Genomic DNA, 12,287 nt, shown 5'->3' on the forward strand with positions numbered 1-12,287 from the left:
CTCTATCAATCTCTATCACTCTCTGACACTCTCTATCACTCTCTGACACTCTCTATCGCCCACTGACACTCTCTATCACTCCATGACGCTCTTTGACTCTCTCTATCACTCTATGACGCTCTCTGACACTCTCTATCACTCTCAATCACTCTCTGACACTCTCTGACACACTCAGACACTCTCTGACATTCTCAGACACTCTCTATCACTCTCTATCACACTCTGACACTCTCTATCACTCTCTATCAATCTCTGACACGCTCTGACACACTCACACAATCTCTATCACTCTCTGGCACTATCTGACACTCTCTGACACACTCTGACACTCTCTATCACTCTCTATCACTCTCTGACACCCTCTGACACACTCTGACAATCTCTGACATTCTCAGACACTCTCTATCACTCTCTATAACTCTCTGACACACTCAGACACTCTCTATCAGTCTCTGACACTCACTGACACTCTCAGACACTCTCTATCACTCTCTATAACTCTCTGACACACTCAGACACTCTCTCTCACTCTCTGACACTCTCTGACTCTCTCTGACACTCTCTATCACTCTTTATCACTCTCTATCACTCTCTGACACACTCTGACAATCTCTGACATTCTCAGACACTCTCAGACACTCTCTATCACTCTCTGACACTCACTGACACGCTCAGACATTCTCTGTCATTCTCAGACACCCTCTATCACTCTCTGACACTCTCTGACATACTCTGAATCTCTCTGACACTCTCTGACACTGTCTGTCACTCTATGACACTCTCTGACACTCTCTATCCATCTCTGACGCACTCTGACACTCTATGACACTCTCAGACACTCTCTCACACACTCTATCACTCTCTGACACTCACTGACACTCTCTATCACTCTCCATCAATCTCTGACACTCTCAGACACTCTCTATCACTCGCTGACACTCTCTGACTCTCTATGACACTCTCTATCACTCTCTATCACTCTATATCACTCTCAGACAATCTCAGACACTCTCTATCACTCTATGACGCTCTCTGACACTCTCTATCACTCTCTGACACTCTCTGACACACTCAGACACTCTCTGACACTCTCAGACACTCTCTATCACTCTCAGACACTCTCTATCACTCTCAGACACTCTCTATCACTCTCTGACACTCTATGACTCTCTCTGACACTCTCTATCACTCCATGATGCTCTCTGACACTCTCTATCACTCTATGACACTCTCTGACACACTCAGACACTCTCTGACACTCTCAGACACTCTCTATCACTCTCTGAAACTCTCTGACACTCTCTAACACTCTCTATCACTCTCTGACACGCTCTGACACACTCAGACACTCTCTGACACTCTCAGACACTCTCTATCACTCTCTGACACTCTCTGACTCTCTCTGACACTGTCTATCACTCTCTATCACTCTCTATCACTCTCAGACACTCTCAGACACTCTCTGACACGCTCAGACACCCTCTATCACTCTATGACGCTCTCTGACACTCTCTATCACTCTATGACGCTCTCTGACACTCTCTATCACTCTCTATCACTCTCTGACACTCTCTGACGCACTCATACACTCTCTGACACTCTCAGACACTTTCATACACTCTCAATCACTCTCTGACACTCTCTGACAATTTCAGACACTCTCAATCACTCTCTGACACTCTCAGACACTCTCTGACACACTCAGACACTCTCTGACACTCTCTATCACTCTCTGACACTCTCTGACACTTTCAGACACTCTCAATCACTCTCTGACACTCTCTGACACTTTCAGACACTCTCAATCACTCTCTGACACACTCAGACACTCTCTGACACTCTCAGACTCTCTCTATCACTCTCTGACACACTCTGACACTCTCAGACACTCTCTGACACACTCAGATACTCTCTGACACTCTCAGACACTCTCTATCACTCTCTGACACTCTCTGACACTCTCAGACACTCTCTGACACTCTCTGACACTTTCAGACACTCTCAAAATCTCTCTGACACTCTCAGACACTCTCTGACACTCTCAGACACTCTCTGACACTCTCTGACACTCTCAATCACTCTCTGACACTCTCTATCACTCTCTGACACTCTCTGACACTCTCTGACACACTCAGACACTCTCTGACACTCTCAGACACTCTCTATCACACTCTGACACTCTCTATCACTCTCTATCAATCTCTGACACGCTCTGACACACTCACACAATCTCTATCACTCTCTGGCACTATCTGACACCCTCTGAAACTATCTGACACTCTCTATCACTCTCTATCACTCTCTGAAACCCTCTGACAATCTCTGACACTCTCAGACACTCTGTATCACTCTCTGACACTCACTGACACTCTCAGACACTCTCAATCACTCTCTGACACTCTCTGACACTTTCAGACACTCTCAATCACTCTCTGACACACTCAGACACTCTCTGACACTCTCAGACTCTCTCTATCACTCTCTGACACTCTGACACTCTCAGACACTCTCTGACACACTCAGACACTCTCTGACACTCTCAGACACTCTCTATCACTCTCTGACACTCTCTGACACTCTCAGACACTCTCTGACACTCTCTGACACTTTCAGACACTCTCAAAATCTCTCTGACACTCTCAGACACTCTCTGACACTCTCAGACACTCTCTGACACTCTCTGACACTCTCAATCACTCTCTGACACTCTCAATCACTCTTTGACACTCTCTGACACTCTCTGACACACTCAGACACTCTCTGACACTCTCAGACACTCTCTATCACACTCTGACACTCTCTATCACTCTCTATCAATCTCTGACACGCTCTGACACACTCACACAATCTCTATCACTCTCTGGCACTATCTGGCACCCTCTGAAACTATCTGACACTCTCTATCACTCTCTATCACTCTTTGAAACCCTCTGACAATCTCTGACACTCTCAGACACTCTGTATCACTCTCTGACACTCACTGACACTCTCAGACACTCTCTATCACTCTCTATAACTCTCTGACACACTCAGACACACTCTCTCACTCTCTGACACTCTCTGACACTCTCTGACACTCTCTATCACTCTTTATCACTCTCTATCACTCTCTGACACACTCTGACAGTCTCTGACACTCTCCATCACTCTCTGACACTCTCAGACACTTTCAGACACTCTCAATCACTCTCTGACACACTCAGACACCCTCTGACACTCTCAGACACTCTCTATCACTCTATATCACTCTCTGACACTCTCTGACACTCTCAATCACTCTCTGACACTCTCAGACACTCTCTGACACACTCAGACACTCTCTGACACTCTCAGACACTCTCAATCACTCTCTGACACTCTCTGACACTTTCAGACACTCTCAATCACTCTCTGACACACTCAGACACCCTCTGACACTCTCCGACACTCTCTATCACTCTATATCACTCTCTGACACTCTCTGACACTCTCAATCACTCTCTGACACTCTCTGACACTCTCTGACACTCTCTGACACTTTCAGACACTCTCAATCACTCTCTGACACTCTCTGACACTCTCAGACACTTTCAGACACTCTCAATCACTCTCTGACACTCTCGGACAATTTCAGACACTCTCAATCACTCTCTGACACTCTCAGACACTCTGTATCACTCTCTGACACTCACTGACACTCTCAGACACTCTCTATCACTCTCTATAACTCTCTGACACACTCAGACACACTCTCTCACTCTCTGACACTCTCTGACACTCTCTGACACTCTCTATCACTCTTTATCACTCTCTATCACTCTCTGACACACTCTGACAATTTCTGACACTCTCCATCACTCTCTGACACTTTCAGACACTTTCAGACACTCTCAATCACTCTCTGACACACTCAGACACCCTCTGACACTCTCAGACACTCTCTATCACTCTATATCACTCTCTGACACTCTCTGACACTCTCAATCACTCTCTGACACTCTCAGACACTCTCTGACACACTCTGACACTCTCTGACACTCTCAGACACTCTCTATCACTCTCTATCAATCTCTGACACTCTCTGACACTCTCTGACACTCTCTGACACTTTCAGACACTCTCAATCACTCTCTGACACTTTCAGACACTCTCAATCACTCTCTGACACACTCAGACACCCTCTGACACTCTCAGACACTCTCTATCACTCTATATCACTCTCTGACACACTCTGACACTCTCAATCACTCTCTGACACACTCAGACACCCTCTGACACTCTCAGACACTCTCTATCACTCTATATCACTCTCTGACACACTCTGACACTCTCAATCACTCTCTGACACTCTCTGACACTCTCTGACACTCTCTGACACTCTCAGACACTCTCTGACACTCTCTGACACTTTCAGACACTCTCAATCACTCTCTGACACTCTCTGACACTCTCAGACACTTTCAGACACTCTCAATCACTCTCTGACACTCTCTGACAATTTCAGACACTCTCAATCACTCTCTGACACTCTCAGACACTCTCTGACACACTCAGACACTCTCTGACACTCTCTATCACTCTCTGACACTCTCTATCACTCTTTATCACTCTCTATCACTCTCTGACACACTCTGACAATCTCTGACACTCTCCATCACTCTCTGACACTCTCTGACACTTTCAGACACTCTCAAGCACTCTCTGACACTCTCTGACACTTTCAGACACTCTCAATCACTCTCTGACACACTCAGACACCCTCTGACACTCTCAGACACTCTCTATCACTCTATATCATTCTCTTACACTCTCTGACACACTCTGACACTCTCAGACACTCTCTTTCACACTCTGAAACTCTCTGACACTCTCTGACACACTCTGACACTCTCAGACACTCTCTGTCACTCCCTATCACTCTCTGACACTCTCTGACACTCTCAGGCACTCTCTATCACTCTCTGAAACTCTCTGACACTCTCTGACACACTCTGACACGCTCAGACACTCTCTATCACTCCCTATCACTCTCTGACACTCTCTCACACTCTCTGACACTCTCAGACACTCTCTATCACTCTCTATCACTCTCTGAAACTCTCTGACACTCTCTGACACTCTCTGACACTCTCAGACACTCTCAGACAATCTCTATCAATCTCTATCACTCTCTGACACTCTCTATCACTCTCTGACACTCTCTATCGCCCACTGACACTCTCTATCACTCCATGACACTCTTTGACTCTCTCTATCACTCTATGACGCTCTATGACACTCTCTATCACTCTCAATCACTCTCTGACACTCTCTGACACACTCAGACACTCTCTGACATTCTCAGACACTCTCTATCACTCTCTATCACACTCTGACACTCTCTATCGCTCTCTATCAATCTCTGACACACTCACACAATCTCTATCACTCTCTGGCACTATCTGACACTCTCTGAAACTCTCTGACACTCTCTATCACTCTCTATCACTCTCTGAAACCCTCTGACAATCTCTGACACTCTCAGACACTCTCTATCACTCTCTGACACTCACTGACACTCTCAGACAGTCTCTATCACTCTCTATAACTCTCTGACACACTCAGACACACTCTCTCACTCTCTGACACTCTCTGACACTCTCTGACACTCTCTGACACTCTCTATCACTCTTTATCACTCTCTATCACTCTCTGACACACTCTGACAATCTCTGACACTCACTGACACTCTCAGACACACTCTGTCACTCTCAGACACTATCAGACATTCTCTATCACTCTCTGACACTCTCTCACATACTCTGACACTCTCTGACACTCTCTGACACTCTCAGACACTCTCTATCACTCTATTACACTCTCTGACACTCTCTGACACTCTCAGACACTCTCTACCACTCTCTATCACTCACTGATACACTCTGAAAGTCACTGACGCTCTCAGAAACTCTCAGACACTCTCTGTCACTCTCAGACACTCTCTATCACTCTCTATCACTCTCTGACACTCTCTGACACTCTCTGACTCTCTGAGACACTCTCAGACACTCTCTATCACCCTCTGACACTCTCAGACACTCTCTATCACTCTCTGACACTCTCAGACACTCTCTATCACTCTCTGACACTCTCTGACACTCTCTATTACTCTCTGACACTCTCAGCCACTCTCTATCACTCTCTATTACTCTCTGACACTCTCTGACACTCTCTGACACTCTGTATCACTCTCTGATACTCGCAGACTCTCTCTATCACTCTCTGACACTCTCTATCACTCTCTGACACTCTCTGACGCGCACTGACACACTCTGACACTCTCTACCACTCTCTGTCACTCTCTGACACTCTCTGACACACTCTGACACTCTCTGACGCTCTCAGACAGTCTCTATCACTCTCTGACACTCTCTGACACTCTCAGACACTCTCTATCAATCTCTATCACTCTCTGACACTCTCTATCGCTCTCTGATACTCTCTATCAATCTATGACACTCTCTATCACTCTACGACGCTCGCTGACTCTCTCTAGCTCTCTCTATCATTCTCTTGCACTCTCTGACACACTCTGACACTCTCAGACTCTCTCTGTCACTCCCTCCCACTCTCTGACTCTCTCTGACACTCTCTGAAACTCTCTGACACTCTCTGAAACTCTCTATCAGTCTCTATCAGTCTCTGACACTCTCTGACACTCTCTGACACACTCTGACACTATCAGACACTCTCTGTCACTCCCTATCACTCTCTGACACTCTCTGACACTCTCAGACTCTCTCTATCACTCTCTGACACTCTCTGAAACTCTCTGACACTCTCTGACACACTCTGACACGCTCAGACACTCTCTATCACTCCCTATCACTCTCTGACACTCTCTCACACTCTCTGACACTCTCTCACACTCTCTATCACTCTCTATCACTCTCTGAAACTCTCTGACACTCTCAGACACTCTCTATCACTCTCTATCACTCTCAATCACTCTCTGACACTCTCTGACACACTCTGACACGCTCAGACACTCTCTATCACTCCCTATCACTCTCTGACACTCTCTCACACTCTCTGACACTCTCTCACACTCTCTATCACTCTCTATCACTCTCTGAAACTCTCTGACACTCTCTGACACTCTCTGACACTCTCTATCACTCTCTATCACTCTCTGAAACTCTCTGACACTCTCTGACACTCTCTGACACTCTCAGACACTCTCAGACAATCTCTATCAATCTCTATCACTCTCTGACACTCTCTATCACTCTCTGACACTCTCTATCGCCCACTGACACTCTCTATCACTCCATGACGCTCTTTGACTCTCTCTATCACTCTATGACACTCTCTGACACTCCCTATCACTCTCAATCACTCTCTGACACACTCAGACACTCTCTGACATTCTCAGACACTCTCTATCACTCTCTATCACACTCTGACACTCTCTATCACTCTCTATCAATCTCTGACACGCTCTGACACACTCACACAATCTCTATCACTCTCTGGCACTATCTGACACACTCTGACACTCTCTGACACTCTCTATCACTCTCTATCACTCTCTGACACCTTCTGACAATCTCTGAAACTCTCAGACACTCTCTATCAGTCTCTGACACTCACTGACACTCTCAGACACTCTCTATCACTCTCTGACACTCTCTGACATACTCTGAATCTCTCTGACACTCTCTGACACTGTCTGTCACTCTATGACACTCTCTGACACTCTCTATCCATCTCTGACGCACTCTGACACTCTCTGACACTCTCAGACACTCTCTCACACACTCTATCACTCTCTGACACTCACTGACACTCTCTATCACTCTCTATCACGCTCTGACACTCTCAGACACTCTCTATCACTCACTGACACTCTCAGACACTCTCTGACACACTCAGACACTCTCTGACACTCTCTATCACTCTCTGACACTCTCTATTACTCTTTATCACTCTCTATCACTCTCTGACACACTCTGACAATCTCTGACACTCTCCATCACTCTCTGACACTCTCTGACACTTTCAGACACTCTCAAGCACTCTCTGACACTCTCTGACACTTTCAGACACTCTCAATCACTCTCTGACACACTCAGACACCCTCTGACACTCTCAGACACTCTCTATCACTCTATATCATTCTCTTACACTCTCTGACACACTCTGACACTCTCAGACACTCTCTTTCACACTCTGAAACTCTCTGACACTCTCTGACACACTCTGACACTCTCAGACACTCTCTGTCACTCCCTATCACTCTCTGACACTCTCTGACACTCTCTGACACTCTCAGGCACTCTCTATCACTCTCTGAAACTCTCTGACACTCTCTGACACACTCTGACACGCTCAGACACTCTCTATCACTCCCTATCACTCTCTGACACTCTCTCACACTCTCTGACACTCTCAGACAATCTCTATCAATCTCTATCACTCTCTGACACTCTCTATCACTCTCTGACACTCTCTATCGCCCACTGACACTCTCTATCACTCCATGACACTCTTTGACTCTCTCTATCACTCTATGACGCTCTATGACACTCTCTATCACTCTCAATCACTCTCTGACACTCTCTGACACACTCAGACACTCTCTGACATTCTCAGACACTCTCTATCACTCTCTATCACACTCTGACACTCTCTATCGCTCTCTATCAATCTCTGACACACTCACACAATCTCTATCACTCTCTGGCACTATCTGACACTCTCTGAAACTCTCTGACACTCTCTATCACTCTCTATCACTCTCTGAAACCCTCTGACAATCTCTGACACTCTCAGACACTCTCTATCACTCTCTGACACTCACTGACACTCTCAGACAGTCTCTATCACTCTCTATAACTCTCTGACACACTCAGACACACTCTCTCACTCTCTGACACTCTCTGACACTCTCTGACACTCTCTGACACTCTCTATCACTCTTTATCACTCTCTATCACTCTCTGACACACTCTGACAATCTCTGACACTCACTGACACTCTCAGACACACTCTGTCACTCTCAGACACTATCAGACATTCTCTATCACTCTCTGACACTCTCTCACATACTCTGACACTCTCTGACACTCTCTGACACTCTCAGACACTCTCTATCACTCTATTACACTCTCTGACACTCTCTGACACTCTCAGACACTCTCTACCACTCTCTATCACTCACTGATACACTCTGAAAGTCACTGACGCTCTCAGAAACTCTCAGACACTCTCTGTCACTCTCAGACACTCTCTATCACTCTCTATCACTCTCTGACACTCTCTGACACTCTCTGACTCTCTGAGACACTCTCAGACACTCTCTATCACCCTCTGACACTCTCAGACACTCTCTATCACTCTCTGACACTCTCAGACACTCTCTATCACTCTCTGACACTCTCTGACACTCTCTATTACTCTCTGACACTCTCAGCCACTCTCTATCACTCTCTATTACTCTCTGACACTCTCTGACACTCTCTGACACTCTGTATCACTCTCTGATACTCGCAGACTCTCTCTATCACTCTCTGACACTCTCTATCACTCTCTGACACTCTCTGACGCGCACTGACACACTCTGACACTCTCTACCACTCTCTGTCACTCTCTGACACTCTCTGACACACTCTGACACTCTCTGACGCTCTCAGACAGTCTCTATCACTCTCTGACACTCTCTGACACTCTCAGACACTCTCTATCAATCTCTATCACTCTCTGACACTCTCTATCGCTCTCTGATACTCTCTATCAATCTATGACACTCTCTATCACTCTACGACGCTCGCTGACTCTCTCTAGCTCTCTCTATCATTCTCTTGCACTCTCTGACACACTCTGACACTCTCAGACACTCTCTGTCACTCCCTCCCACTCTCTGACTCTCTCTGACACTCTCTGAAACTCTCTGACACTCTCTGAAACTCTCTATCAGTCTCTATCAGTCTCTGACACTCTCTGACACTCTCTGACACACTCTGACACTATCAGACACTCTCTGTCACTCCCTATCACTCTCTGACACTCTCTGACACTCTCAGACTCTCTCTATCACTCTCTGACACTCTCTGAAACTCTCTGACACTCTCTGACACACTCTGACACGCTCAGACACTCTCTATCACTCCCTATCACTCTCTGACACTCTCTCACACTCTCTGACACTCTCTCACACTCTCTATCACTCTCTATCACTCTCTGAAACTCTCTGACACTCTCAGACACTCTCTATCACTCTCTATCACTCTCAATCACTCTCTGACACTCTCTGACACACTCTGACACGCTCAGACACTCTCTATCACTCCCTATCACTCTCTGACACTCTCTCACACTCTCTGACACTCTCTCACACTCTCTATCACTCTCTATCACTCTCTGAAACTCTCTGACACTCTCTGACACTCTCTGACACTCTCTATCACTCTCTATCACTCTCTGAAACTCTCTGACACTCTCTGACACTCTCTGACACTCTCAGACACTCTCAGACAATCTCTATCAATCTCTATCACTCTCTGACACTCTCTATCACTCTCTGACACTCTCTATCGCCCACTGACACTCTCTATCACTCCATGACGCTCTTTGACTCTCTCTATCACTCTATGACACTCTCTGACACTCCCTATCACTCTCAATCACTCTCTGACACACTCAGACACTCTCTGACATTCTCAGACACTCTCTATCACTCTCTATCACACTCTGACACTCTCTATCACTCTCTATCAATCTCTGACACGCTCTGACACACTCACACAATCTCTATCACTCTCTGGCACTATCTGACACACTCTGACACTCTCTGACACTCTCTATCACTCTCTATCACTCTCTGACACCTTCTGACAATCTCTGAAACTCTCAGACACTCTCTATCAGTCTCTGACACTCACTGACACTCTCAGACACTCTCTATCACTCTCTGACACTCTCTGACATACTCTGAATCTCTCTGACACTCTCTGACACTGTCTGTCACTCTATGACACTCTCTGACACTCTCTATCCATCTCTGACGCACTCTGACACTCTCTGACACTCTCAGACACTCTCTCACACACTCTATCACTCTCTGACACTCACTGACACTCTCTATCACTCTCTATCACGCTCTGACACTCTCAGACACTCTCTATCACTCACTGACACTCTCTGACTCTCTATGACACTCTCTATCACTCTATATCACTCTCAGACAATCTCAGACACTCTCTATCACTCTATGACGCTCTCTGACACTCTCTATCACTCTCTATCACTCTGACACTCTCTGACACACTCAGACACTCTCTGACACTCTCAGACACTCTCTATCACTCTCAGACACTCTCTATCACTCTCTGACACTCTCTGACACTCTCTGACACGTTCAGACACTCTCAATCACTCTCTGACACACTCAGACACTCTCTGACACTCTCAGACACTCTCTATCACTCTCAGACACTCTCTATCACTCTCAGACACTCTCTATCATTCTCTGACACTCTATGACTCTCTCTGACACTCTCTATCACTCCATGACGCTCTCTGACACTCTCTATCACTCTATGAAACTCTCTGACACACTCAGACACTCTCTGACACTCTCAGACACTCTCTATCACTCTCTGAAACTCTCTGACACTCTCTAACACTCTCTATCACTCTCTGACACGCTCTGACACACTCAGACACTCTCTGACACTCTCAGACACTTTATATCACTCTCTGACACTCTCTGAAACTCTCTGACACTCTCTATCACTCTCTATCACTCTCTATCACTCTCAGACACTCTCAGACACTCTCTGACACGCTCAGACACTCTCTATCACTCTATGACGCTCTCTGACACTCTCTATCACTCTATGACGCTCTCTGACACTCTCTATCACTCTCTATCACTCTCTGACACTCTCTGACGCACTCATACACTCTCTGACACTCTCAGACACTCACTGTCACTCTCCATCACACTCTGACAGTCTATATCACTCTCTATCACTCTCTGACTCTCTGAGACACTCGCAGGCACTCTCTATCACTCTCTGACACTCTCAGCCACTCTCTATCACTCTCTGACACTCTCAAACACTCCCCATCACTCTATATCACTCCCTGACACGCTCTGACACGCTCAGACACTCTCTGACACGCTCAGACACTCTCTATCACTCTCTATCACTCTCTGACACTCTCAGACACTCTCTATCACTCTCTGACACTCTCTGACTCTCTCTATCGCTCTCTGACACACTGTGACAATCTCTGACACTCTCAGACACTCTCAGACACTC

The sequence above is a fragment of the Heterodontus francisci genome, chromosome 28 (genome assembly GCF_036365525.1).
Source record: "Heterodontus francisci isolate sHetFra1 chromosome 28, sHetFra1.hap1, whole genome shotgun sequence".
Lineage (NCBI taxonomy): Eukaryota > Metazoa > Chordata > Chondrichthyes > Heterodontiformes > Heterodontidae > Heterodontus > Heterodontus francisci.